This window comes from Schistocerca nitens, unplaced genomic scaffold (assembly GCF_023898315.1).
Source record: "Schistocerca nitens isolate TAMUIC-IGC-003100 unplaced genomic scaffold, iqSchNite1.1 HiC_scaffold_118, whole genome shotgun sequence".
NCBI classification, from domain to species: Eukaryota; Metazoa; Arthropoda; class Insecta; order Orthoptera; family Acrididae; genus Schistocerca; species Schistocerca nitens.
In genome coordinates, this window is record NW_026045660.1 from 236,653 (window position 1) to 258,826 (window position 22,174).

Below are 22,174 nucleotides of genomic sequence, written 5' to 3' on the forward strand. Positions count from 1 at the left end.
ACAGAATGCTACGGCGCTTGACGGCAGTCCCACTTTCCCTTGAGACATCTGCTCGGCAAGCAGCGTGAAGTTACTACTGGCCCGAGCATCGGTGGTTCAGTGGTAGAATGCTCGCCTGCCACGCGGGCGGCCCGGGTTCGATTCCCGGCCGATGCATCGTTTTGCTGTTCCCGCGATAATGCTGCCGTGCTGCTTGCGCTCTTGAGATGCACGATCCACAAGAATGTATAGCTGGATTCCCTTGAGAAGAACCGAGAACGCAGCACTCGCGGGTCCCCACTAGGACGCTCGCATCATGTTCTACAGACTAGCGTCGGCCTGGCCTCACAGTTTGCTATGTCCAGGTGCCTCCGAGGCACTGAACGTTAACGACAAGGAGTGCTGCCTATCGTTTGCAAAAGCTGCAGCAACACCGCAATCAACTGGGCCGGCAATGCACGTCTAGCAACAGAACACGTTATCCAGGAAGTACAGTGTCTTTACGTCTAACATTGGGTATGGTACTTACCCAGTTTCCAGGAAAAACGGTTCGCCCGTGCCTCGGTAGCGCAGTAGGCAGCGCGTAAGTCTCATAATCTTAAGGTCGTGAGTTCGATCCTCACCCGGGGCATTTAATTTTCTGTGACTGATGGTGATGCTGTTGCTAGGGCACCAACTTATTTCTTGTTTGTTATCCACAACGGTTTCAACGCTTCAGCGGGAAAATGTTTACTCCCTGTTACTGCTACTTACAGCTTCCCTTTCCCTCTTCTCCCAGCACAGCATGAAGCCAAAAGCATTGCTCTGAGACGTTTGAGGTGCGCGCCTTGCCAGTGAGTAAGCGCAAAGACGCTCGCAAAGAGAGAAGGGCGCCGACGCGGGACACGACACGAAATGCGACAAGCGACCGTCCGAACCGGCGAAGACACCCCCACATCCGGTGTGGTCTAGTAGCTAGGATACCTGGCTTTCACCCAGGAGGCCCGGGTTCGATTCCCGGTACCGGAACGGAATTTTTTCCACACGAACTGTGACAAGTTTGAGCTGACCGAGCTGCCGTTTCCCGTCCTGCTCGCAATATAGCTACTGTTTCGTGACCGTCAGCAGAATATAGACGAGGGAAGCAGACGTCCGACGACCATAGAAATGGTGTACGGCTTCATGCCATACGTTTCCAGCGCAGGGCTGAGCAACTGCATCTGCCGAGGCCCGTTAGCTCAGTTGGTTAGAGCGTCGTGCTAATAACGCGAAGGTCGTGGGTTCGATCCCCCCACGGGCCACTAGTCTTTTACTACTACGAAAAGGCAGCGCCGATTTCAGCAGGCGAGTGTGATGACCAAAAGATCATCACCCTGCGTGGAAGTTGACAGAGGATCCGAACCCGACTTGTCGGGAAGCGCTACAGCATTCACTCGGCAATGGCCATAATATGTTGAATACACTGGTTCTCAACCGATAAAGACAAGATGAAAGAAAATGTCCGATTGCCGATTTGTAACAACTTTGGCCCTTGTCAGTACTTGGGCGGGTGAGCGCATGGGGACACAGGGTACCGTTGGCAGTTTTACTTCCTGTTTTTTCTTTCTCCTTTGTTTTTGGAGCTACAACCCGATTCGGTCATGGACACGCCACCGTGAAAGGAAGGGGGAGTGCTGTGTGCCCATCGCCTCGCCTCTCCTTACCTCTCTCAGTCGTTTCTCGTGCTTGTCGTTTTGATATAGGCCGATTTGAGAGCGTCAGCTCTCGCGTCAGCTGAGCAAAGTCGAGACAAGTCGAGACACACTATAGGCTGGTCTGCAGCGAGTAAGAAGGGGGAAAAAAAACATTAATTTAAGGGCACGTGGCGAAAGTACTCATACGCGAAATTAAAAAGCCTGTTGCGGTGGCCGGGAATCGAACCCGGATCAACTGCTTGGAAGGCAACTATGCTGACCATTACACCACCACCGCACAAGGAAGCGCCCCGACGCCGCGCTGTGTCGGCTTCCCGCCTGTCGGCAGCGGCCGAAGGTGATCGTACCTGGCAGGCGCATTTCGAGGTAGGCTAGGGGAGAACATCCAGCCGCATTCGGACGGCGTATCCGCGCACATTTCGCATCCTTTGGCAAGAGTCGGTGCCGGCACCGGCGACGCAAGAGTACGCAGAGGACCGCGTTCTGGCGGCATATTTAAGCAGTGCAGTGCAGGATTCAGCGCCTGCAGCATCTTCTCGACAGAATGCTACGGCGCTTGACGGCAGTCCCACTTTCCCTTGAGACATCTGCTCGGCAAGCAGCGTGAAGTTACTACTGGCCCGAGCATCGGTGGTTCAGTGGTAGAATGCTCGCCTGCCACGCGGGCGGCCCGGGTTCGATTCCCGGCCGATGCATCGTTTTGCTGTTCCCGCGATAATGCTGCCGTGCTGCTTGCGCTCTTGAGATGCACGATCCACAAGAATGTATAGCTGGATTCCCTTGAGAAGAACCGAGAACGCAGCACTCGCGGGTCCCCACTAGGACGCTCGCATCATGTTCTACAGACTAGCGTCGGCCTGGCCTCACAGTTTGCTATGTCCAGGTGCCTCCGAGGCACTGAACGTTAACGACAAGGAGTGCTGCCTATCGTTTGCAAAAGCTGCAGCAACACCGCAATCAACTGGGCCGGCAATGCACGTCTAGCAACAGAACACGTTATCCAGGAAGTACAGTGTCTTTACGTCTAACATTGGGTATGGTACTTACCCAGTTTCCAGGAAAAACGGTTCGCCCGTGCCTCGGTAGCGCAGTAGGCAGCGCGTAAGTCTCATAATCTTAAGGTCGTGAGTTCGATCCTCACCCGGGGCATTTAATTTTCTGTGACTGATGGTGATGCTGTTGCTAGGGCACCAACTTATTTCTTGTTTGTTATCCACAACGGTTTCAACGCTTCAGCGGGAAAATGTTTACTCCCTGTTACTGCTACTTACAGCTTCCCTTTCCCTCTTCTCCCAGCACAGCATGAAGCCAAAAGCATTGCTCTGAGACGTTTGAGGTGCGCGCCTTGCCAGTGAGTAAGCGCAAAGACGCTCGCAAAGAGAGAAGGGCGCCGACGCGGGACACGACACGAAATGCGACAAGCGACCGTCCGAACCGGCGAAGACACCCCCACATCCGGTGTGGTCTAGTAGCTAGGATACCTGGCTTTCACCCAGGAGGCCCGGGTTCGATTCCCGGTACCGGAACGGAATTTTTTCCACACGAACTGTGACAAGTTTGAGCTGACCGAGCTGCCGTTTCCCGTCCTGCTCGCAATATAGCTACTGTTTCGTGACCGTCAGCAGAATATAGACGAGGGAAGCAGACGTCCGACGACCATAGAAATGGTGTACGGCTTCATGCCATACGTTTCCAGCGCAGGGCTGAGCAACTGCATCTGCCGAGGCCCGTTAGCTCAGTTGGTTAGAGCGTCGTGCTAATAACGCGAAGGTCGTGGGTTCGATCCCCCCACGGGCCACTAGTCTTTTACTACTACGAAAAGGCAGCGCCGATTTCAGCAGGCGAGTGTGATGACCAAAAGATCATCACCCTGCGTGGAAGTTGACAGAGGATCCGAACCCGACTTGTCGGGAAGCGCTACAGCATTCACTCGGCAATGGCCATAATATGTTGAATACACTGGTTCTCAACCGATAAAGACAAGATGAAAGAAAATGTCCGATTGCCGATTTGTAACAACTTTGGCCCTTGTCAGTACTTGGGCGGGTGAGCGCATGGGGACACAGGGTACCGTTGGCAGTTTTACTTCCTGTTTTTTCTTTCTCCTTTGTTTTTGGAGCTACAACCCGATTCGGTCATGGACACGCCACCGTGAAAGGAAGGGGGAGTGCTGTGTGCCCATCGCCTCGCCTCTCCTTACCTCTCTCAGTCGTTTCTCGTGCTTGTCGTTTTGATATAGGCCGATTTGAGAGCGTCAGCTCTCGCGTCAGCTGAGCAAAGTCGAGACAAGTCGAGACACACTATAGGCTGGTCTGCAGCGAGTAAGAAGGGGGAAAAAAAACATTAATTTAAGGGCACGTGGCGAAAGTACTCATACGCGAAATTAAAAAGCCTGTTGCGGTGGCCGGGAATCGAACCCGGATGAACTGCTTGGAAGGCAACTATGCTGATCATTACACCACCACCGCACAAGGAAGCGCCCCGACGCCGCGCTGTGTCGGCTTCCCGCCTGTCGGCAGCGGCCGAAGGTGATCGTACCTGGCAGGCGCATTTCGAGGTAGGCTAGGGGAGAACATCCAGCCGCATTCGGACGGCGTATCCGCGCACATTTCGCATCCTTTGGCAAGAGTCGGTGCCGGCACCGGCGACGCAAGAGTACGCAGAGGACCGCGTTCTGGCGGCATATTTAAGCAGTGCAGTGCAGGATTCAGCGCCTGCAGCATCTTCTCGACAGAATGCTACGGCGCTTGACGGCAGTCCCACTTTCCCTTGAGACATCTGCTCGGCAAGCAGCGTGAAGTTACTACTGGCCCGAGCATCGGTGGTTCAGTGGTAGAATGCCCGCCTGCCACGCGGGCGGCCCGGGTTCGATTCCCGGCCGATGCATCGTTTTGCTGTTCCCGCGATAATGCTGCCGTGCTGCTTGCGCTCTTGAGATGCACGATCCACAAGAATGTATAGCTGGATTCCCTTGAGAAGAACCGAGAACGCAGCACTCGCGGGTCCCCACTAGGACGCTCGCATCATGTTCTACAGACTAGCGTCGGCCTGGCCTCACAATTTGCTATGTCCAGGTGCCTCCGAGGCACTGAACGTTAACGACAAGGAGTGCTGCCTATCGTTTGCAAAAGCTGCAGCAACACCGCAATCAACTGGGCCGGCAATGCACGTCTAGCAACAGAACACGTTATCCAGGAAGTACAGTGTCTTTACGTCTAACATTGGGTATGGTACTTACCCAGTTTCCAGGAAAAACGGTTCGCCCGTGCCTCGGTAGCGCAGTAGGCAGCGCGTAAGTCTCATAATCTTAAGGTCGTGAGTTCGATCCTCACCCGGGGCATTTAATTTTCTGTGACTGATGGTGATGCTGTTGCTAGGGCACCAACTTATTTCTTGTTTGTTATCCACAACGGTTTCAACGCTTCAGCGGGAAAATGTTTACTCCCTGTTACTGCTACTTACAGCTTCCCTTTCCCTCTTCTCCCAGCACAGCATGAAGCCAAAAGCATTGCTCTGAGACGTTTGAGGTGCGCGCCTTGCCAGTGAGTAAGCGCAAAGACGCTCGCAAAGAGAGAAGGGCGCCGACGCGGGACACGACACGAAATGCGACAAGCGACCGTCCGAACCGGCGAAGACACCCCCACATCCGGTGTGGTCTAGTAGCTAGGATACCTGGCTTTCACCCAGGAGGCCCGGGTTCGATTCCCGGTACCGGAACGGAATTTTTTCCACACGAACTGTGACAAGTTTGAGCTGACCGAGCTGCCGTTTCCCGTCCTGCTCGCAATATAGCTACTGTTTCGTGACCGTCAGCAGAATATAGACGAGGGAAGCAGACGTCCGACGACCATAGAAATGGTGTACGGCTTCATGCCATACGTTTCCAGCGCAGGGCTGAGCAACTGCATCTGCCGAGGCCCGTTAGCTCAGTTGGTTAGAGCGTCGTGCTAATAACGCGAAGGTCGTGGGTTCGATCCCCCCACGGGCCACTAGTCTTTTACTACTACGAAAAGGCAGCGCCGATTTCAGCAGGCGAGTGTGATGACCAAAAGATCATCACCCTGCGTGGAAGTTGACAGAGGATCCGAACCCGACTTGTCGGGAAGCGCTACAGCATTCACTCGGCAATGGCCATAATATGTTGAATACACTGGTTCTCAACCGATAAAGACAAGATGAAAGAAAATGTCCGATTGCCGATTTGTAACAACTTTGGCCCTTGTCAGTACTTGGGCGGGTGAGCGCATGGGGACACAGGGTACCGTTGGCAGTTTTACTTCCTGTTTTTTCTTTCTCCTTTGTTTTTGGAGCTACAACCCGATTCGGTCATGGACACGCCACCGTGAAAGGAAGGGGGAGTGCTGTGTGCCCATCGCCTCGCCTCTCCTTACCTCTCTCAGTCGTTTCTCGTGCTTGTCGTTTTGATATAGGCCGATTTGAGAGCGTCAGCTCTCGCGTCAGCTGAGCAAAGTCGAGACAAGTCGAGACACACTATAGGCTGGTCTGCAGCGAGTAAGAAGGGGGAAAAAAAACATTAATTTAAGGGCACGTGGCGAAAGTACTCATACGCGAAATTAAAAAGCCTGTTGCGGTGGCCGGGAATCGAACCCGGATCAACTGCTTGGAAGGCAACTATGCTGACCATTACACCACCACCGCACAAGGAAGCGCCCCGACGCCGCGCTGTGTCGGCTTCCCGCCTGTCGGCAGCGGCCGAAGGTGATCGTACCTGGCAGGCGCATTTCGAGGTAGGCTAGGGGAGAACATCCAGCCGCATTCGGACGGCGTATCCGCGCACATTTCGCATCCTTTGGCAAGAGTCGGTGCCGGCACCGGCGACGCAAGAGTACGCAGAGGACCGCGTTCTGGCGGCATATTTAAGCAGTGCAGTGCAGGATTCAGCGCCTGCAGCATCTTCTCGACAGAATGCTACGGCGCTTGACGGCAGTCCCACTTTCCCTTGAGACATCTGCTCGGCAAGCAGCGTGAAGTTACTACTGGCCCGAGCATCGGTGGTTCAGTGGTAGAATGCTCGCCTGCCACGCGGGCGGCCCGGGTTCGATTCCCGGCCGATGCATCGTTTTGCTGTTCCCGCGATAATGCTGCCGTGCTGCTTGCGCTCTTGAGATGCACGATCCACAAGAATGTATAGCTGGATTCCCTTGAGAAGAACCGAGAACGCAGCACTCGCGGGTCCCCACTAGGACGCTCGCATCATGTTCTACAGACTAGCGTCGGCCTGGCCTCACAGTTTGCTATGTCCAGGTGCCTCCGAGGCACTGAACGTTAACGACAAGGAGTGCTGCCTATCGTTTGCAAAAGCTGCAGCAACACCGCAATCAACTGGGCCGGCAATGCACGTCTAGCAACAGAACACGTTATCCAGGAAGTACAGTGTCTTTACGTCTAACATTGGGTATGGTACTTACCCAGTTTCCAGGAAAAACGGTTCGCCCGTGCCTCGGTAGCGCAGTAGGCAGCGCGTAAGTCTCATAATCTTAAGGTCGTGAGTTCGATCCTCACCCGGGGCATTTAATTTTCTGTGACTGATGGTGATGCTGTTGCTAGGGCACCAACTTATTTCTTGTTTGTTATCCACAACGGTTTCAACGCTTCAGCGGGAAAATGTTTACTCCCTGTTACTGCTACTTACAGCTTCCCTTTCCCTCTTCTCCCAGCACAGCATGAAGCCAAAAGCATTGCTCTGAGACGTTTGAGGTGCGCGCCTTGCCAGTGAGTAAGCGCAAAGACGCTCGCAAAGAGAGAAGGGCGCCGACGCGGGACACGACACGAAATGCGACAAGCGACCGTCCGAACCGGCGAAGACACCCCCACATCCGGTGTGGTCTAGTAGCTAGGATACCTGGCTTTCACCCAGGAGGCCCGGGTTCGATTCCCGGTACCGGAACGGAATTTTTTCCACACGAACTGTGACAAGTTTGAGCTGACCGAGCTGCCGTTTCCCGTCCTGCTCGCAATATAGCTACTGTTTCGTGACCGTCAGCAGAATATAGACGAGGGAAGCAGACGTCCGACGACCATAGAAATGGTGTACGGCTTCATGCCATACGTTTCCAGCGCAGGGCTGAGCAACTGCATCTGCCGAGGCCCGTTAGCTCAGTTGGTTAGAGCGTCGTGCTAATAACGCGAAGGTCGTGGGTTCGATCCCCCCACGGGCCACTAGTCTTTTACTACTACGAAAAGGCAGCGCCGATTTCAGCAGGCGAGTGTGATGACCAAAAGATCATCACCCTGCGTGGAAGTTGACAGAGGATCCGAACCCGACTTGTCGGGAAGCGCTACAGCATTCACTCGGCAATGGCCATAATATGTTGAATACACTGGTTCTCAACCGATAAAGACAAGATGAAAGAAAATGTCCGATTGCCGATTTGTAACAACTTTGGCCCTTGTCAGTACTTGGGCGGGTGAGCGCATGGGGACACAGGGTACCGTTGGCAGTTTTACTTCCTGTTTTTTCTTTCTCCTTTGTTTTTGGAGCTACAACCCGATTCGGTCATGGACACGCCACCGTGAAAGGAAGGGGGAGTGCTGTGTGCCCATCGCCTCGCCTCTCCTTACCTCTCTCAGTCGTTTCTCGTGCTTGTCGTTTTGATATAGGCCGATTTGAGAGCGTCAGCTCTCGCGTCAGCTGAGCAAAGTCGAGACAAGTCGAGACACACTATAGGCTGGTCTGCAGCGAGTAAGAAGGGGGAAAAAAAACATTAATTTAAGGGCACGTGGCGAAAGTACTCATACGCGAAATTAAAAAGCCTGTTGCGGTGGCCGGGAATCGAACCCGGATCAACTGCTTGGAAGGCAACTATGCTGACCATTACACCACCACCGCACAAGGAAGCGCCCCGACGCCGCGCTGTGTCGGCTTCCCGCCTGTCGGCAGCGGCCGAAGGTGATCGTACCTGGCAGGCGCATTTCGAGGTAGGCTAGGGGAGAACATCCAGCCGCATTCGGACGGCGTATCCGCGCACATTTCGCATCCTTTGGCAAGAGTCGGTGCCGGCACCGGCGACGCAAGAGTACGCAGAGGACCGCGTTCTGGCGGCATATTTAAGCAGTGCAGTGCAGGATTCAGCGCCTGCAGCATCTTCTCGACAGAATGCTACGGCGCTTGACGGCAGTCCCACTTTCCCTTGAGACATCTGCTCGGCAAGCAGCGTGAAGTTACTACTGGCCCGAGCATCGGTGGTTCAGTGGTAGAATGCTCGCCTGCCACGCGGGCGGCCCGGGTTCGATTCCCGGCCGATGCATCGTTTTGCTGTTCCCGCGATAATGCTGCCGTGCTGCTTGCGCTCTTGAGATGCACGATCCACAAGAATGTATAGCTGGATTCCCTTGAGAAGAACCGAGAACGCAGCACTCGCGGGTCCCCACTAGGACGCTCGCATCATGTTCTACAGACTAGCGTCGGCCTGGCCTCACAGTTTGCTATGTCCAGGTGCCTCCGAGGCACTGAACGTTAACGACAAGGAGTGCTGCCTATCGTTTGCAAAAGCTGCAGCAACACCGCAATCAACTGGGCCGGCAATGCACGTCTAGCAACAGAACACGTTATCCAGGAAGTACAGTGTCTTTACGTCTAACATTGGGTATGGTACTTACCCAGTTTCCAGGAAAAACGGTTCGCCCGTGCCTCGGTAGCGCAGTAGGCAGCGCGTAAGTCTCATAATCTTAAGGTCGTGAGTTCGATCCTCACCCGGGGCATTTAATTTTCTGTGACTGATGGTGATGCTGTTGCTAGGGCACCAACTTATTTCTTGTTTGTTATCCACAACGGTTTCAACGCTTCAGCGGGAAAATGTTTACTCCCTGTTACTGCTACTTACAGCTTCCCTTTCCCTCTTCTCCCAGCACAGCATGAAGCCAAAAGCATTGCTCTGAGACGTTTGAGGTGCGCGCCTTGCCAGTGAGTAAGCGCAAAGACGCTCGCAAAGAGAGAAGGGCGCCGACGCGGGACACGACACGAAATGCGACAAGCGACCGTCCGAACCGGCGAAGACACCCCCACATCCGGTGTGGTCTAGTAGCTAGGATACCTGGCTTTCACCCAGGAGGCCCGGGTTCGATTCCCGGTACCGGAACGGAATTTTTTCCACACGAACTGTGACAAGTTTGAGCTGACCGAGCTGCCGTTTCCCGTCCTGCTCGCAATATAGCTACTGTTTCGTGACCGTCAGCAGAATATAGACGAGGGAAGCAGACGTCCGACGACCATAGAAATGGTGTACGGCTTCATGCCATACGTTTCCAGCGCAGGGCTGAGCAACTGCATCTGCCGAGGCCCGTTAGCTCAGTTGGTTAGAGCGTCGTGCTAATAACGCGAAGGTCGTGGGTTCGATCCCCCCACGGGCCACTAGTCTTTTACTACTACGAAAAGGCAGCGCCGATTTCAGCAGGCGAGTGTGATGACCAAAAGATCATCACCCTGCGTGGAAGTTGACAGAGGATCCGAACCCGACTTGTCGGGAAGCGCTACAGCATTCACTCGGCAATGGCCATAATATGTTGAATACACTGGTTCTCAACCGATAAAGACAAGATGAAAGAAAATGTCCGATTGCCGATTTGTAACAACTTTGGCCCTTGTCAGTACTTGGGCGGGTGAGCGCATGGGGACACAGGGTACCGTTGGCAGTTTTACTTCCTGTTTTTTCTTTCTCCTTTGTTTTTGGAGCTACAACCCGATTCGGTCATGGACACGCCACCGTGAAAGGAAGGGGGAGTGCTGTGTGCCCATCGCCTCGCCTCTCCTTACCTCTCTCAGTCGTTTCTCGTGCTTGTCGTTTTGATATAGGCCGATTTGAGAGCGTCAGCTCTCGCGTCAGCTGAGCAAAGTCGAGACAAGTCGAGACACACTATAGGCTGGTCTGCAGCGAGTAAGAAGGGGGAAAAAAAACATTAATTTAAGGGCACGTGGCGAAAGTACTCATACGCGAAATTAAAAAGCCTGTTGCGGTGGCCGGGAATCGAACCCGGATGAACTGCTTGGAAGGCAACTATGCTGATCATTACACCACCACCGCACAAGGAAGCGCCCCGACGCCGCGCTGTGTCGGCTTCCCGCCTGTCGGCAGCGGCCGAAGGTGATCGTACCTGGCAGGCGCATTTCGAGGTAGGCTAGGGGAGAACATCCAGCCGCATTCGGACGGCGTATCCGCGCACATTTCGCATCCTTTGGCAAGAGTCGGTGCCGGCACCGGCGACGCAAGAGTACGCAGAGGACCGCGTTCTGGCGGCATATTTAAGCAGTGCAGTGCAGGATTCAGCGCCTGCAGCATCTTCTCGACAGAATGCTACGGCGCTTGACGGCAGTCCCACTTTCCCTTGAGACATCTGCTCGGCAAGCAGCGTGAAGTTACTACTGGCCCGAGCATCGGTGGTTCAGTGGTAGAATGCTCGCCTGCCACGCGGGCGGCCCGGGTTCGATTCCCGGCCGATGCATCGTTTTGCTGTTCCCGCGATAATGCTGCCGTGCTGCTTGCGCTCTTGAGATGCACGATCCACAAGAATGTATAGCTGGATTCCCTTGAGAAGAACCGAGAACGCAGCACTCGCGGGTCCCCACTAGGACGCTCGCATCATGTTCTACAGACTAGCGTCGGCCTGGCCTCACAATTTGCTATGTCCAGGTGCCTCCGAGGCACTGAACGTTAACGACAAGGAGTGCTGCCTATCGTTTGCAAAAGCTGCAGCAACACCGCAATCAACTGGGCCGGCAATGCACGTCTAGCAACAGAACACGTTATCCAGGAAGTACAGTGTCTTTACGTCTAACATTGGGTATGGTACTTACCCAGTTTCCAGGAAAAACGGTTCGCCCGTGCCTCGGTAGCGCAGTAGGCAGCGCGTAAGTCTCATAATCTTAAGGTCGTGAGTTCGATCCTCACCCGGGGCATTTAATTTTCTGTGACTGATGGTGATGCTGTTGCTAGGGCACCAACTTATTTCTTGTTTGTTATCCACAACGGTTTCAACGCTTCAGCGGGAAAATGTTTACTCCCTGTTACTGCTACTTACAGCTTCCCTTTCCCTCTTCTCCCAGCACAGCATGAAGCCAAAAGCATTGCTCTGAGACGTTTGAGGTGCGCGCCTTGCCAGTGAGTAAGCGCAAAGACGCTCGCAAAGAGAGAAGGGCGCCGACGCGGGACACGACACGAAATGCGACAAGCGACCGTCCGAACCGGCGAAGACACCCCCACATCCGGTGTGGTCTAGTAGCTAGGATACCTGGCTTTCACCCAGGAGGCCCGGGTTCGATTCCCGGTACCGGAACGGAATTTTTTCCACACGAACTGTGACAAGTTTGAGCTGACCGAGCTGCCGTTTCCCGTCCTGCTCGCAATATAGCTACTGTTTCGTGACCGTCAGCAGAATATAGACGAGGGAAGCAGACGTCCGACGACCATAGAAATGGTGTACGGCTTCATGCCATACGTTTCCAGCGCAGGGCTGAGCAACTGCATCTGCCGAGGCCCGTTAGCTCAGTTGGTTAGAGCGTCGTGCTAATAACGCGAAGGTCGTGGGTTCGATCCCCCCACGGGCCACTAGTCTTTTACTACTACGAAAAGGCAGCGCCGATTTCAGCAGGCGAGTGTGATGACCAAAAGATCATCACCCTGCGTGGAAGTTGACAGAGGATCCGAACCCGACTTGTCGGGAAGCGCTACAGCATTCACTCGGCAATGGCCATAATATGTTGAATACACTGGTTCTCAACCGATAAAGACAAGATGAAAGAAAATGTCCGATTGCCGATTTGTAACAACTTTGGCCCTTGTCAGTACTTGGGCGGGTGAGCGCATGGGGACACAGGGTACCGTTGGCAGTTTTACTTCCTGTTTTTTCTTTCTCCTTTGTTTTTGGAGCTACAACCCGATTCGGTCATGGACACGCCACCGTGAAAGGAAGGGGGAGTGCTGTGTGCCCATCGCCTCGCCTCTCCTTACCTCTCTCAGTCGTTTCTCGTGCTTGTCGTTTTGATATAGGCCGATTTGAGAGCGTCAGCTCTCGCGTCAGCTGAGCAAAGTCGAGACAAGTCGAGACACACTATAGGCTGGTCTGCAGCGAGTAAGAAGGGGGAAAAAAAACATTAATTTAAGGGCACGTGGCGAAAGTACTCATACGCGAAATTAAAAAGCCTGTTGCGGTGGCCGGGAATCGAACCCGGATCAACTGCTTGGAAGGCAACTATGCTGACCATTACACCACCACCGCACAAGGAAGCGCCCCGACGCCGCGCTGTGTCGGCTTCCCGCCTGTCGGCAGCGGCCGAAGGTGATCGTACCTGGCAGGCGCATTTCGAGGTAGGCTAGGGGAGAACATCCAGCCGCATTCGGACGGCGTATCCGCGCACATTTCGCATCCTTTGGCAAGAGTCGGTGCCGGCACCGGCGACGCAAGAGTACGCAGAGGACCGCGTTCTGGCGGCATATTTAAGCAGTGCAGTGCAGGATTCAGCGCCTGCAGCATCTTCTCGACAGAATGCTACGGCGCTTGACGGCAGTCCCACTTTCCCTTGAGACATCTGCTCGGCAAGCAGCGTGAAGTTACTACTGGCCCGAGCATCGGTGGTTCAGTGGTAGAATGCTCGCCTGCCACGCGGGCGGCCCGGGTTCGATTCCCGGCCGATGCATCGTTTTGCTGTTCCCGCGATAATGCTGCCGTGCTGCTTGCGCTCTTGAGATGCACGATCCACAAGAATGTATAGCTGGATTCCCTTGAGAAGAACCGAGAACGCAGCACTCGCGGGTCCCCACTAGGACGCTCGCATCATGTTCTACAGACTAGCGTCGGCCTGGCCTCACAGTTTGCTATGTCCAGGTGCCTCCGAGGCACTGAACGTTAACGACAAGGAGTGCTGCCTATCGTTTGCAAAAGCTGCAGCAACACCGCAATCAACTGGGCCGGCAATGCACGTCTAGCAACAGAACACGTTATCCAGGAAGTACAGTGTCTTTACGTCTAACATTGGGTATGGTACTTACCCAGTTTCCAGGAAAAACGGTTCGCCCGTGCCTCGGTAGCGCAGTAGGCAGCGCGTAAGTCTCATAATCTTAAGGTCGTGAGTTCGATCCTCACCCGGGGCATTTAATTTTCTGTGACTGATGGTGATGCTGTTGCTAGGGCACCAACTTATTTCTTGTTTGTTATCCACAACGGTTTCAACGCTTCAGCGGGAAAATGTTTACTCCCTGTTACTGCTACTTACAGCTTCCCTTTCCCTCTTCTCCCAGCACAGCATGAAGCCAAAAGCATTGCTCTGAGACGTTTGAGGTGCGCGCCTTGCCAGTGAGTAAGCGCAAAGACGCTCGCAAAGAGAGAAGGGCGCCGACGCGGGACACGACACGAAATGCGACAAGCGACCGTCCGAACCGGCGAAGACACCCCCACATCCGGTGTGGTCTAGTAGCTAGGATACCTGGCTTTCACCCAGGAGGCCCGGGTTCGATTCCCGGTACCGGAACGGAATTTTTTCCACACGAACTGTGACAAGTTTGAGCTGACCGAGCTGCCGTTTCCCGTCCTGCTCGCAATATAGCTACTGTTTCGTGACCGTCAGCAGAATATAGACGAGGGAAGCAGACGTCCGACGACCATAGAAATGGTGTACGGCTTCATGCCATACGTTTCCAGCGCAGGGCTGAGCAACTGCATCTGCCGAGGCCCGTTAGCTCAGTTGGTTAGAGCGTCGTGCTAATAACGCGAAGGTCGTGGGTTCGATCCCCCCACGGGCCACTAGTCTTTTACTACTACGAAAAGGCAGCGCCGATTTCAGCAGGCGAGTGTGATGACCAAAAGATCATCACCCTGCGTGGAAGTTGACAGAGGATCCGAACCCGACTTGTCGGGAAGCGCTACAGCATTCACTCGGCAATGGCCATAATATGTTGAATACACTGGTTCTCAACCGATAAAGACAAGATGAAAGAAAATGTCCGATTGCCGATTTGTAACAACTTTGGCCCTTGTCAGTACTTGGGCGGGTGAGCGCATGGGGACACAGGGTACCGTTGGCAGTTTTACTTCCTGTTTTTTCTTTCTCCTTTGTTTTTGGAGCTACAACCCGATTCGGTCATGGACACGCCACCGTGAAAGGAAGGGGGAGTGCTGTGTGCCCATCGCCTCGCCTCTCCTTACCTCTCTCAGTCGTTTCTCGTGCTTGTCGTTTTGATATAGGCCGATTTGAGAGCGTCAGCTCTCGCGTCAGCTGAGCAAAGTCGAGACAAGTCGAGACACACTATAGGCTGGTCTGCAGCGAGTAAGAAGGGGGAAAAAAAACATTAATTTAAGGGCACGTGGCGAAAGTACTCATACGCGAAATTAAAAAGCCTGTTGCGGTGGCCGGGAATCGAACCCGGATCAACTGCTTGGAAGGCAACTATGCTGACCATTACACCACCACCGCACAAGGAAGCGCCCCGACGCCGCGCTGTGTCGGCTTCCCGCCTGTCGGCAGCGGCCGAAGGTGATCGTACCTGGCAGGCGCATTTCGAGGTAGGCTAGGGGAGAACATCCAGCCGCATTCGGACGGCGTATCCGCGCACATTTCGCATCCTTTGGCAAGAGTCGGTGCCGGCACCGGCGACGCAAGAGTACGCAGAGGACCGCGTTCTGGCGGCATATTTAAGCAGTGCAGTGCAGGATTCAGCGCCTGCAGCATCTTCTCGACAGAATGCTACGGCGCTTGACGGCAGTCCCACTTTCCCTTGAGACATCTGCTCGGCAAGCAGCGTGAAGTTACTACTGGCCCGAGCATCGGTGGTTCAGTGGTAGAATGCTCGCCTGCCACGCGGGCGGCCCGGGTTCGATTCCCGGCCGATGCATCGTTTTGCTGTTCCCGCGATAATGCTGCCGTGCTGCTTGCGCTCTTGAGATGCACGATCCACAAGAATGTATAGCTGGATTCCCTTGAGAAGAACCGAGAACGCAGCACTCGCGGGTCCCCACTAGGACGCTCGCATCATGTTCTACAGACTAGCGTCGGCCTGGCCTCACAATTTGCTATGTCCAGGTGCCTCCGAGGCACTGAACGTTAACGACAAGGAGTGCTGCCTATCGTTTGCAAAAGCTGCAGCAACACCGCAATCAACTGGGCCGGCAATGCACGTCTAGCAACAGAACACGTTATCCAGGAAGTACAGTGTCTTTACGTCTAACATTGGGTATGGTACTTACCCAGTTTCCAGGAAAAACGGTTCGCCCGTGCCTCGGTAGCGCAGTAGGCAGCGCGTAAGTCTCATAATCTTAAGGTCGTGAGTTCGATCCTCACCCGGGGCATTTAATTTTCTGTGACTGATGGTGATGCTGTTGCTAGGGCACCAACTTATTTCTTGTTTGTTATCCACAACGGTTTCAACGCTTCAGCGGGAAAATGTTTACTCCCTGTTACTGCTACTTACAGCTTCCCTTTCCCTCTTCTCCCAGCACAGCATGAAGCCAAAAGCATTGCTCTGAGACGTTTGAGGTGCGCGCCTTGCCAGTGAGTAAGCGCAAAGACGCTCGCAAAGAGAGAAGGGCGCCGACGCGGGACACGACACGAAATGCGACAAGCGACCGTCCGAACCGGCGAAGACACCCCCACATCCGGTGTGGTCTAGTAGCTAGGATACCTGGCTTTCACCCAGGAGGCCCGGGTTCGATTCCCGGTACCGGAACGGAATTTTTTCCACACGAACTGTGACAAGTTTGAGCTGACCGAGCTGCCGTTTCCCGTCCTGCTCGCAATATAGCTACTGTTTCGTGACCGTCAGCAGAATATAGACGAGGGAAGCAGACGTCCGACGACCATAGAAATGGTGTACGGCTTCATGCCATACGTTTCCAGCGCAGGGCTGAGCAACTGCATCTGCCGAGGCCCGTTAGCTCAGTTGGTTAGAGCGTCGTGCTAATAACGCGAAGGTCGTGGGTTCGATCCCCCCACGGGCCACTAGTCTTTTACTACTACGAAAAGGCAGCGCCGATTTCAGCAGGCGAGTGTGATGACCAAAAGATCATCACCCTGCGTGGAAGTTGACAGAGGATCCGAACCCGACTTGTCGGGAAGCGCTACAGCATTCACTCGGCAATGGCCATAATATGTTGAATACACTGGTTCTCAACCGATAAAGACAAGATGAAAGAAAATGTCCGATTGCCGATTTGTAACAACTTTGGCCCTTGTCAGTACTTGGGCGGGTGAGCGCATGGGGACACAGGGTACCGTTGGCAGTTTTACTTCCTGTTTTTTCTTTCTCCTTTGTTTTTGGAGCTACAACCCGATTCGGTCATGGACACGCCACCGTGAAAGGAAGGGGGAGTGCTGTGTGCCCATCGCCTCGCCTCTCCTTACCTCTCTCAGTCGTTTCTCGTGCTTGTCGTTTTGATATAGGCCGATTTGAGAGCGTCAGCTCTCGCGTCAGCTGAGCAAAGTCGAGACAAGTCGAGACACACTATAGGCTGGTCTGCAGCGAGTAAGAAGGGGGAAAAAAAACATTAATTTAAGGGCACGTGGCGAAAGTACTCATACGCGAAATTAAAAAGCCTGTTGCGGTGGCCGGGAATCGAACCCGGATCAACTGCTTGGAAGGCAACTATGCTGACCATTACACCACCACCGCACAAGGAAGCGCCCCGACGCCGCGCTGTGTCGGCTTCCCGCCTGTCGGCAGCGGCCGAAGGTGATCGTACCTGGCAGGCGCATTTCGAGGTAGGCTAGGGGAGAACATCCAGCCGCATTCGGACGGCGTATCCGCGCACATTTCGCATCCTTTGGCAAGAGTCGGTGCCGGCACCGGCGACGCAAGAGTACGCAGAGGACCGCGTTCTGGCGGCATATTTAAGCAGTGCAGTGCAGGATTCAGCGCCTGCAGCATCTTCTCGACAGAATGCTACGGCGCTTGACGGCAGTCCCACTTTCCCTTGAGACATCTGCTCGGCAAGCAGCGTGAAGTTACTACTGGCCCGAGCATCGGTGGTTCAGTGGTAGAATGCTCGCCTGCCACGCGGGCGGCCCGGGTTCGATTCCCGGCCGATGCATCGTTTTGCTGTTCCCGCGATAATGCTGCCGTGCTGCTTGCGCTCTTGAGATGCACGATCCACAAGAATGTATAGCTGGATTCCCTTGAGAAGAACCGAGAACGCAGCACTCGCGGGTCCCCACTAGGACGCTCGCATCATGTTCTACAGACTAGCGTCGGCCTGGCCTCACAATTTGCTATGTCCAGGTGCCTCCGAGGCACTGAACGTTAACGACAAGGAGTGCTGCCTATCGTTTGCAAAAGCTGCAGCAACACCGCAATCAACTGGGCCGGCAATGCACGTCTAGCAACAGAACACGTTATCCAGGAAGTACAGTGTCTTTACGTCTAACATTGGGTATGGTACTTACCCAGTTTCCAGGAAAAACGGTTCGCCCGTGCCTCGGTAGCGCAGTAGGCAGCGCGTAAGTCTCATAATCTTAAGGTCGTGAGTTCGATCCTCACCCGGGGCATTTAATTTTCTGTGACTGATGGTGATGCTGTTGCTAGGGCACCAACTTATTTCTTGTTTGTTATCCACAACGGTTTCAACGCTTCAGCGGGAAAATGTTTACTCCCTGTTACTGCTACTTACAGCTTCCCTTTCCCTCTTCTCCCAGCACAGCATGAAGCCAAAAGCATTGCTCTGAGACGTTTGAGGTGCGCGCCTTGCCAGTGAGTAAGCGCAAAGACGCTCGCAAAGAGAGAAGGGCGCCGACGCGGGACACGACACGAAATGCGACAAGCGACCGTCCGAACCGGCGAAGACACCCCCACATCCGGTGTGGTCTAGTAGCTAGGATACCTGGCTTTCACCCAGGAGGCCCGGGTTCGATTCCCGGTACCGGAACGGAATTTTTTCCACACGAACTGTGACAAGTTTGAGCTGACCGAGCTGCCGTTTCCCGTCCTGCTCGCAATATAGCTACTGTTTCGTGACCGTCAGCAGAATATAGACGAGGGAAGCAGACGTCCGACGACCATAGAAATGGTGTACGGCTTCATGCCATACGTTTCCAGCGCAGGGCTGAGCAACTGCATCTGCCGAGGCCCGTTAGCTCAGTTGGTTAGAGCGTCGTGCTAATAACGCGAAGGTCGTGGGTTCGATCCCCCCACGGGCCACTAGTCTTTTACTACTACGAAAAGGCAGCGCCGATTTCAGCAGGCGAGTGTGATGACCAAAAGATCATCACCCTGCGTGGAAGTTGACAGAGGATCCGAACCCGACTTGTCGGGAAGCGCTACAGCATTCACTCGGCAATGGCCATAATATGTTGAATACACTGGTTCTCAACCGATAAAGACAAGATGAAAGAAAATGTCCGATTGCCGATTTGTAACAACTTTGGCCCTTGTCAGTACTTGGGCGGGTGAGCGCATGGGGACACAGGGTACCGTTGGCAGTTTTACTTCCTGTTTTTTCTTTCTCCTTTGTTTTTGGAGCTACAACCCGATTCGGTCATGGACACGCCACCGTGAAAGGAAGGGGGAGTGCTGTGTGCCCATCGCCTCGCCTCTCCTTACCTCTCTCAGTCGTTTCTCGTGCTTGTCGTTTTGATATAGGCCGATTTGAGAGCGTCAGCTCTCGCGTCAGCTGAGCAAAGTCGAGACAAGTCGAGACACACTATAGGCTGGTCTGCAGCGAGTAAGAAGGGGGAAAAAAAACATTAATTTAAGGGCACGTGGCGAAAGTACTCATACGCGAAATTAAAAAGCCTGTTGCGGTGGCCGGGAATCGAACCCGGATCAACTGCTTGGAAGGCAACTATGCTGATCATTACACCACCACCGCACAAGGAAGCGCCCCGACGCCGCGCTGTGTCGGCTTCCCGCCTGTCGGCAGCGGCCGAAGGTGATCGTACCTGGCAGGCGCATTTCGAGGTAGGCTAGGGGAGAACATCCAGCCGCATTCGGACGGCGTATCCGCGCACATTTCGCATCCTTTGGCAAGAGTCGGTGCCGGCACCGGCGACGCAAGAGTACGCAGAGGACCGCGTTCTGGCGGCATATTTAAGCAGTGCAGTGCAGGATTCAGCGCCTGCAGCATCTTCTCGACAGAATGCTACGGCGCTTGACGGCAGTCCCACTTTCCCTTGAGACATCTGCTCGGCAAGCAGCGTGAAGTTACTACTGGCCCGAGCATCGGTGGTTCAGTGGTAGAATGCTCGCCTGCCACGCGGGCGGCCCGGGTTCGATTCCCGGCCGATGCATCGTTTTGCTGTTCCCGCGATAATGCTGCCGTGCTGCTTGCGCTCTTGAGATGCACGATCCACAAGAATGTATAGCTGGATTCCCTTGAGAAGAACCGAGAACGCAGCACTCGCGGGTCCCCACTAGGACGCTCGCATCATGTTCTACAGACTAGCGTCGGCCTGGCCTCACAATTTGCTATGTCCAGGTGCCTCCGAGGCACTGAACGTTAACGACAAGGAGTGCTGCCTATCGTTTGCAAAAGCTGCAGCAACACCGCAATCAACTGGGCCGGCAATGCACGTCTAGCAACAGAACACGTTATCCAGGAAGTACAGTGTCTTTACGTCTAACATTGGGTATGGTACTTACCCAGTTTCCAGGAAAAACGGTTCGCCCGTGCCTCGGTAGCGCAGTAGGCAGCGCGTAAGTCTCATAATCTTAAGGTCGTGAGTTCGATCCTCACCCGGGGCATTTAATTTTCTGTGACTGATGGTGATGCTGTTGCTAGGGCACCAACTTATTTCTTGTTTGTTATCCACAACGGTTTCAACGCTTCAGCGGGAAAATGTTTACTCCCTGTTACTGCTACTTACAGCTTCCCTTTCCCTCTTCTCCCAGCACAGCATGAAGCCAAAAGCATTGCTCTGAGACGTTTGAGGTGCGCGCCTTGCCAGTGAGTAAGCGCAAAGACGCTCGCAAAGAGAGAAGGGCGCCGACGCGGGACACGACACGAAATGCGACAAGCGACCGTCCGAACCGGCGAAGACACCCCCACATCCGGTGTGGTCTAGTAGCTAGGATACCTGGCTTTCACCCAGGAGGCCCGGGTTCGATTCCCGGTACCGGAACGGAATTTTTTCCACACGAACTGTGACAAGTTTGAGCTGACCGAGCTGCCGTTTCCCGTCCTGCTCGCAATATAGCTACTGTTTCGTGACCGTCAGCAGAATATAGACGAGGGAAGCAGACGTCCGACGACCATAGAAATGGTGTACGGCTTCATGCCATACGTTTCCAGCGCAGGGCTGAGCAACTACATCTGCCGAGGCCCGTTAGCTCAGTTGGTTAGAGCGTCGTGCTAATAACGCGAAGGTCGTGGGTTCGATCCCCCCACGGGCCACTAGTCTTTTACTACTACGAAAAGGCAGCGCCGATTTCAGCAGGCGAGTGTGATGACCAAAAGATCATCACCCTGCGTGGAAGTTGACAGAGGATCCGAACCCGACTTGTCGGGAAGCGCTACAGCATTCACTCGGCAATGGCCATAATATGTTGAATACACTGGTTCTCAACCGATAAAGACAAGATGAAAGAAAATGTCCGATTGCCGATTTGTAACAACTTTGGCCCTTGTCAGTACTTGGGCGGGTGAGCGCATGGGGACACAGGGTACCGTTGGCAGTTTTACTTCCTGTTTTTTCTTTCTCCTTTGTTTTTGGAGCTACAACCCGATTCGGTCATGGACACGCCACCGTGAAAGGAAGGGGGAGTGCTGTGTGCCCATCGCCTCGCCTCTCCTTACCTCTCTCAGTCGTTTCTCGTGCTTGTCGTTTTGATATAGGCCGATTTGAGAGCGTCAGCTCTCGCGTCAGCTGAGCAAAGTCGAGACAAGTCGAGACACACTATAGGCTGGTCTGCAGCGAGTAAGAAGGGGGAAAAAAAACATTAATTTAAGGGCACGTGGCGAAAGTACTCATACGCGAAATTAAAAAGCCTGTTGCGGTGGCCGGGAATCGAACCCGGATCAACTGCTTGGAAGGCAACTATGCTGACCATTACACCACCACCGCACAAGGAAGCGCCCCGACGCCGCGCTGTGTCGGCTTCCCGCCTGTCGGCAGCGGCCGAAGGTGATCGTACCTGGCAGGCGCATTTCGAGGTAGGCTAGGGGAGAACATCCAGCCGCATTCGGACGGCGTATCCGCGCACATTTCGCATCCTTTGGCAAGAGTCGGTGCCGGCACCGGCGACGCAAGAGTACGCAGAGGACCGCGTTCTGGCGGCATATTTAAGCAGTGCAGTGCAGGATTCAGCGCCTGCAGCATCTTCTCGACAGAATGCTACGGCGCTTGACGGCAGTCCCACTTTCCCTTGAGACATCTGCTCGGCAAGCAGCGTGAAGTTACTACTGGCCCGAGCATCGGTGGTTCAGTGGTAGAATGCTCGCCTGCCACGCGGGCGGCCCGGGTTCGATTCCCGGCCGATGCATCGTTTTGCTGTTCCCGCGATAATGCTGCCGTGCTGCTTGCGCTCTTGAGATGCACGATCCACAAGAATGTATAGCTGGATTCCCTTGAGAAGAACCGAGAACGCAGC

General features: G+C 54.3%; 51 non-coding genes across 51 annotated transcripts; 41 read left to right on the plus strand and 10 right to left on the minus strand.

Moving 5' to 3' along the window:
- Window positions 1-85: 85 nt before the first annotated feature.
- Window positions 86-156, plus strand: Trnag-gcc (transfer RNA glycine (anticodon GCC)). Its single transcript has one exon. It is a non-coding gene; the product is annotated as a tRNA-Gly (tRNA).
- Window positions 157-537: 381 nt separating this feature from the next.
- On the plus strand, window positions 538-610 carry Trnam-cau (transfer RNA methionine (anticodon CAU)). The gene has a single exon. It is a non-coding gene; the product is annotated as a tRNA-Met (tRNA).
- A 305-nt stretch (window positions 611-915) lies between these two features.
- Window positions 916-987, plus strand: Trnae-uuc (transfer RNA glutamic acid (anticodon UUC)). Its single transcript has one exon. It is a non-coding gene; the product is annotated as a tRNA-Glu (tRNA).
- Window positions 988-1,185: 198 nt separating this feature from the next.
- Window positions 1,186-1,259, plus strand: Trnai-aau (transfer RNA isoleucine (anticodon AAU)). The gene has a single exon. It is a non-coding gene; the product is annotated as a tRNA-Ile (tRNA).
- A 598-nt stretch (window positions 1,260-1,857) lies between these two features.
- Trnag-ucc (transfer RNA glycine (anticodon UCC)) lies at window positions 1,858-1,929 on the minus strand. Its single transcript has one exon. It is a non-coding gene; the product is annotated as a tRNA-Gly (tRNA).
- Window positions 1,930-2,276: 347 nt separating this feature from the next.
- On the plus strand, window positions 2,277-2,347 carry Trnag-gcc (transfer RNA glycine (anticodon GCC)). The gene has a single exon. It is a non-coding gene; the product is annotated as a tRNA-Gly (tRNA).
- A 381-nt stretch (window positions 2,348-2,728) lies between these two features.
- Trnam-cau (transfer RNA methionine (anticodon CAU)) lies at window positions 2,729-2,801 on the plus strand. The gene has a single exon. It is a non-coding gene; the product is annotated as a tRNA-Met (tRNA).
- Window positions 2,802-3,106: 305 nt separating this feature from the next.
- On the plus strand, window positions 3,107-3,178 carry Trnae-uuc (transfer RNA glutamic acid (anticodon UUC)). Its single transcript has one exon. It is a non-coding gene; the product is annotated as a tRNA-Glu (tRNA).
- A 198-nt stretch (window positions 3,179-3,376) lies between these two features.
- Trnai-aau (transfer RNA isoleucine (anticodon AAU)) lies at window positions 3,377-3,450 on the plus strand. Its single transcript has one exon. It is a non-coding gene; the product is annotated as a tRNA-Ile (tRNA).
- Window positions 3,451-4,048: 598 nt separating this feature from the next.
- On the minus strand, window positions 4,049-4,120 carry Trnag-ucc (transfer RNA glycine (anticodon UCC)). The gene has a single exon. It is a non-coding gene; the product is annotated as a tRNA-Gly (tRNA).
- Window positions 4,121-4,467: 347 nt separating this feature from the next.
- Window positions 4,468-4,538, plus strand: Trnag-gcc (transfer RNA glycine (anticodon GCC)). Its single transcript has one exon. It is a non-coding gene; the product is annotated as a tRNA-Gly (tRNA).
- A 381-nt stretch (window positions 4,539-4,919) lies between these two features.
- On the plus strand, window positions 4,920-4,992 carry Trnam-cau (transfer RNA methionine (anticodon CAU)). The gene has a single exon. It is a non-coding gene; the product is annotated as a tRNA-Met (tRNA).
- Window positions 4,993-5,297: 305 nt separating this feature from the next.
- Window positions 5,298-5,369, plus strand: Trnae-uuc (transfer RNA glutamic acid (anticodon UUC)). The gene has a single exon. It is a non-coding gene; the product is annotated as a tRNA-Glu (tRNA).
- A 198-nt stretch (window positions 5,370-5,567) lies between these two features.
- Trnai-aau (transfer RNA isoleucine (anticodon AAU)) lies at window positions 5,568-5,641 on the plus strand. Its single transcript has one exon. It is a non-coding gene; the product is annotated as a tRNA-Ile (tRNA).
- A 598-nt stretch (window positions 5,642-6,239) lies between these two features.
- Window positions 6,240-6,311, minus strand: Trnag-ucc (transfer RNA glycine (anticodon UCC)). The gene has a single exon. It is a non-coding gene; the product is annotated as a tRNA-Gly (tRNA).
- A 347-nt stretch (window positions 6,312-6,658) lies between these two features.
- On the plus strand, window positions 6,659-6,729 carry Trnag-gcc (transfer RNA glycine (anticodon GCC)). The gene has a single exon. It is a non-coding gene; the product is annotated as a tRNA-Gly (tRNA).
- Window positions 6,730-7,110: 381 nt separating this feature from the next.
- Window positions 7,111-7,183, plus strand: Trnam-cau (transfer RNA methionine (anticodon CAU)). The gene has a single exon. It is a non-coding gene; the product is annotated as a tRNA-Met (tRNA).
- A 305-nt stretch (window positions 7,184-7,488) lies between these two features.
- Window positions 7,489-7,560, plus strand: Trnae-uuc (transfer RNA glutamic acid (anticodon UUC)). Its single transcript has one exon. It is a non-coding gene; the product is annotated as a tRNA-Glu (tRNA).
- A 198-nt stretch (window positions 7,561-7,758) lies between these two features.
- Trnai-aau (transfer RNA isoleucine (anticodon AAU)) lies at window positions 7,759-7,832 on the plus strand. Its single transcript has one exon. It is a non-coding gene; the product is annotated as a tRNA-Ile (tRNA).
- Window positions 7,833-8,430: 598 nt separating this feature from the next.
- On the minus strand, window positions 8,431-8,502 carry Trnag-ucc (transfer RNA glycine (anticodon UCC)). The gene has a single exon. It is a non-coding gene; the product is annotated as a tRNA-Gly (tRNA).
- Window positions 8,503-8,849: 347 nt separating this feature from the next.
- Window positions 8,850-8,920, plus strand: Trnag-gcc (transfer RNA glycine (anticodon GCC)). Its single transcript has one exon. It is a non-coding gene; the product is annotated as a tRNA-Gly (tRNA).
- Window positions 8,921-9,301: 381 nt separating this feature from the next.
- Trnam-cau (transfer RNA methionine (anticodon CAU)) lies at window positions 9,302-9,374 on the plus strand. The gene has a single exon. It is a non-coding gene; the product is annotated as a tRNA-Met (tRNA).
- A 305-nt stretch (window positions 9,375-9,679) lies between these two features.
- On the plus strand, window positions 9,680-9,751 carry Trnae-uuc (transfer RNA glutamic acid (anticodon UUC)). Its single transcript has one exon. It is a non-coding gene; the product is annotated as a tRNA-Glu (tRNA).
- A 198-nt stretch (window positions 9,752-9,949) lies between these two features.
- On the plus strand, window positions 9,950-10,023 carry Trnai-aau (transfer RNA isoleucine (anticodon AAU)). Its single transcript has one exon. It is a non-coding gene; the product is annotated as a tRNA-Ile (tRNA).
- Window positions 10,024-10,621: 598 nt separating this feature from the next.
- Trnag-ucc (transfer RNA glycine (anticodon UCC)) lies at window positions 10,622-10,693 on the minus strand. Its single transcript has one exon. It is a non-coding gene; the product is annotated as a tRNA-Gly (tRNA).
- Window positions 10,694-11,040: 347 nt separating this feature from the next.
- On the plus strand, window positions 11,041-11,111 carry Trnag-gcc (transfer RNA glycine (anticodon GCC)). Its single transcript has one exon. It is a non-coding gene; the product is annotated as a tRNA-Gly (tRNA).
- Window positions 11,112-11,492: 381 nt separating this feature from the next.
- Trnam-cau (transfer RNA methionine (anticodon CAU)) lies at window positions 11,493-11,565 on the plus strand. The gene has a single exon. It is a non-coding gene; the product is annotated as a tRNA-Met (tRNA).
- Window positions 11,566-11,870: 305 nt separating this feature from the next.
- On the plus strand, window positions 11,871-11,942 carry Trnae-uuc (transfer RNA glutamic acid (anticodon UUC)). The gene has a single exon. It is a non-coding gene; the product is annotated as a tRNA-Glu (tRNA).
- Window positions 11,943-12,140: 198 nt separating this feature from the next.
- On the plus strand, window positions 12,141-12,214 carry Trnai-aau (transfer RNA isoleucine (anticodon AAU)). Its single transcript has one exon. It is a non-coding gene; the product is annotated as a tRNA-Ile (tRNA).
- A 598-nt stretch (window positions 12,215-12,812) lies between these two features.
- Window positions 12,813-12,884, minus strand: Trnag-ucc (transfer RNA glycine (anticodon UCC)). Its single transcript has one exon. It is a non-coding gene; the product is annotated as a tRNA-Gly (tRNA).
- A 347-nt stretch (window positions 12,885-13,231) lies between these two features.
- On the plus strand, window positions 13,232-13,302 carry Trnag-gcc (transfer RNA glycine (anticodon GCC)). The gene has a single exon. It is a non-coding gene; the product is annotated as a tRNA-Gly (tRNA).
- Window positions 13,303-13,683: 381 nt separating this feature from the next.
- Trnam-cau (transfer RNA methionine (anticodon CAU)) lies at window positions 13,684-13,756 on the plus strand. Its single transcript has one exon. It is a non-coding gene; the product is annotated as a tRNA-Met (tRNA).
- Window positions 13,757-14,061: 305 nt separating this feature from the next.
- Window positions 14,062-14,133, plus strand: Trnae-uuc (transfer RNA glutamic acid (anticodon UUC)). The gene has a single exon. It is a non-coding gene; the product is annotated as a tRNA-Glu (tRNA).
- A 198-nt stretch (window positions 14,134-14,331) lies between these two features.
- Trnai-aau (transfer RNA isoleucine (anticodon AAU)) lies at window positions 14,332-14,405 on the plus strand. Its single transcript has one exon. It is a non-coding gene; the product is annotated as a tRNA-Ile (tRNA).
- Window positions 14,406-15,003: 598 nt separating this feature from the next.
- Window positions 15,004-15,075, minus strand: Trnag-ucc (transfer RNA glycine (anticodon UCC)). The gene has a single exon. It is a non-coding gene; the product is annotated as a tRNA-Gly (tRNA).
- A 347-nt stretch (window positions 15,076-15,422) lies between these two features.
- Trnag-gcc (transfer RNA glycine (anticodon GCC)) lies at window positions 15,423-15,493 on the plus strand. The gene has a single exon. It is a non-coding gene; the product is annotated as a tRNA-Gly (tRNA).
- Window positions 15,494-15,874: 381 nt separating this feature from the next.
- Trnam-cau (transfer RNA methionine (anticodon CAU)) lies at window positions 15,875-15,947 on the plus strand. The gene has a single exon. It is a non-coding gene; the product is annotated as a tRNA-Met (tRNA).
- Window positions 15,948-16,252: 305 nt separating this feature from the next.
- On the plus strand, window positions 16,253-16,324 carry Trnae-uuc (transfer RNA glutamic acid (anticodon UUC)). The gene has a single exon. It is a non-coding gene; the product is annotated as a tRNA-Glu (tRNA).
- A 198-nt stretch (window positions 16,325-16,522) lies between these two features.
- On the plus strand, window positions 16,523-16,596 carry Trnai-aau (transfer RNA isoleucine (anticodon AAU)). Its single transcript has one exon. It is a non-coding gene; the product is annotated as a tRNA-Ile (tRNA).
- A 598-nt stretch (window positions 16,597-17,194) lies between these two features.
- Trnag-ucc (transfer RNA glycine (anticodon UCC)) lies at window positions 17,195-17,266 on the minus strand. Its single transcript has one exon. It is a non-coding gene; the product is annotated as a tRNA-Gly (tRNA).
- Window positions 17,267-17,613: 347 nt separating this feature from the next.
- On the plus strand, window positions 17,614-17,684 carry Trnag-gcc (transfer RNA glycine (anticodon GCC)). Its single transcript has one exon. It is a non-coding gene; the product is annotated as a tRNA-Gly (tRNA).
- Window positions 17,685-18,065: 381 nt separating this feature from the next.
- Trnam-cau (transfer RNA methionine (anticodon CAU)) lies at window positions 18,066-18,138 on the plus strand. The gene has a single exon. It is a non-coding gene; the product is annotated as a tRNA-Met (tRNA).
- A 305-nt stretch (window positions 18,139-18,443) lies between these two features.
- Window positions 18,444-18,515, plus strand: Trnae-uuc (transfer RNA glutamic acid (anticodon UUC)). The gene has a single exon. It is a non-coding gene; the product is annotated as a tRNA-Glu (tRNA).
- Window positions 18,516-18,713: 198 nt separating this feature from the next.
- On the plus strand, window positions 18,714-18,787 carry Trnai-aau (transfer RNA isoleucine (anticodon AAU)). The gene has a single exon. It is a non-coding gene; the product is annotated as a tRNA-Ile (tRNA).
- A 598-nt stretch (window positions 18,788-19,385) lies between these two features.
- Trnag-ucc (transfer RNA glycine (anticodon UCC)) lies at window positions 19,386-19,457 on the minus strand. Its single transcript has one exon. It is a non-coding gene; the product is annotated as a tRNA-Gly (tRNA).
- Window positions 19,458-19,804: 347 nt separating this feature from the next.
- On the plus strand, window positions 19,805-19,875 carry Trnag-gcc (transfer RNA glycine (anticodon GCC)). Its single transcript has one exon. It is a non-coding gene; the product is annotated as a tRNA-Gly (tRNA).
- A 381-nt stretch (window positions 19,876-20,256) lies between these two features.
- Trnam-cau (transfer RNA methionine (anticodon CAU)) lies at window positions 20,257-20,329 on the plus strand. Its single transcript has one exon. It is a non-coding gene; the product is annotated as a tRNA-Met (tRNA).
- Window positions 20,330-20,634: 305 nt separating this feature from the next.
- Window positions 20,635-20,706, plus strand: Trnae-uuc (transfer RNA glutamic acid (anticodon UUC)). The gene has a single exon. It is a non-coding gene; the product is annotated as a tRNA-Glu (tRNA).
- Window positions 20,707-20,904: 198 nt separating this feature from the next.
- Trnai-aau (transfer RNA isoleucine (anticodon AAU)) lies at window positions 20,905-20,978 on the plus strand. The gene has a single exon. It is a non-coding gene; the product is annotated as a tRNA-Ile (tRNA).
- A 598-nt stretch (window positions 20,979-21,576) lies between these two features.
- Trnag-ucc (transfer RNA glycine (anticodon UCC)) lies at window positions 21,577-21,648 on the minus strand. Its single transcript has one exon. It is a non-coding gene; the product is annotated as a tRNA-Gly (tRNA).
- Window positions 21,649-21,995: 347 nt separating this feature from the next.
- Window positions 21,996-22,066, plus strand: Trnag-gcc (transfer RNA glycine (anticodon GCC)). Its single transcript has one exon. It is a non-coding gene; the product is annotated as a tRNA-Gly (tRNA).
- Window positions 22,067-22,174: the final 108 nt, after the last annotated feature.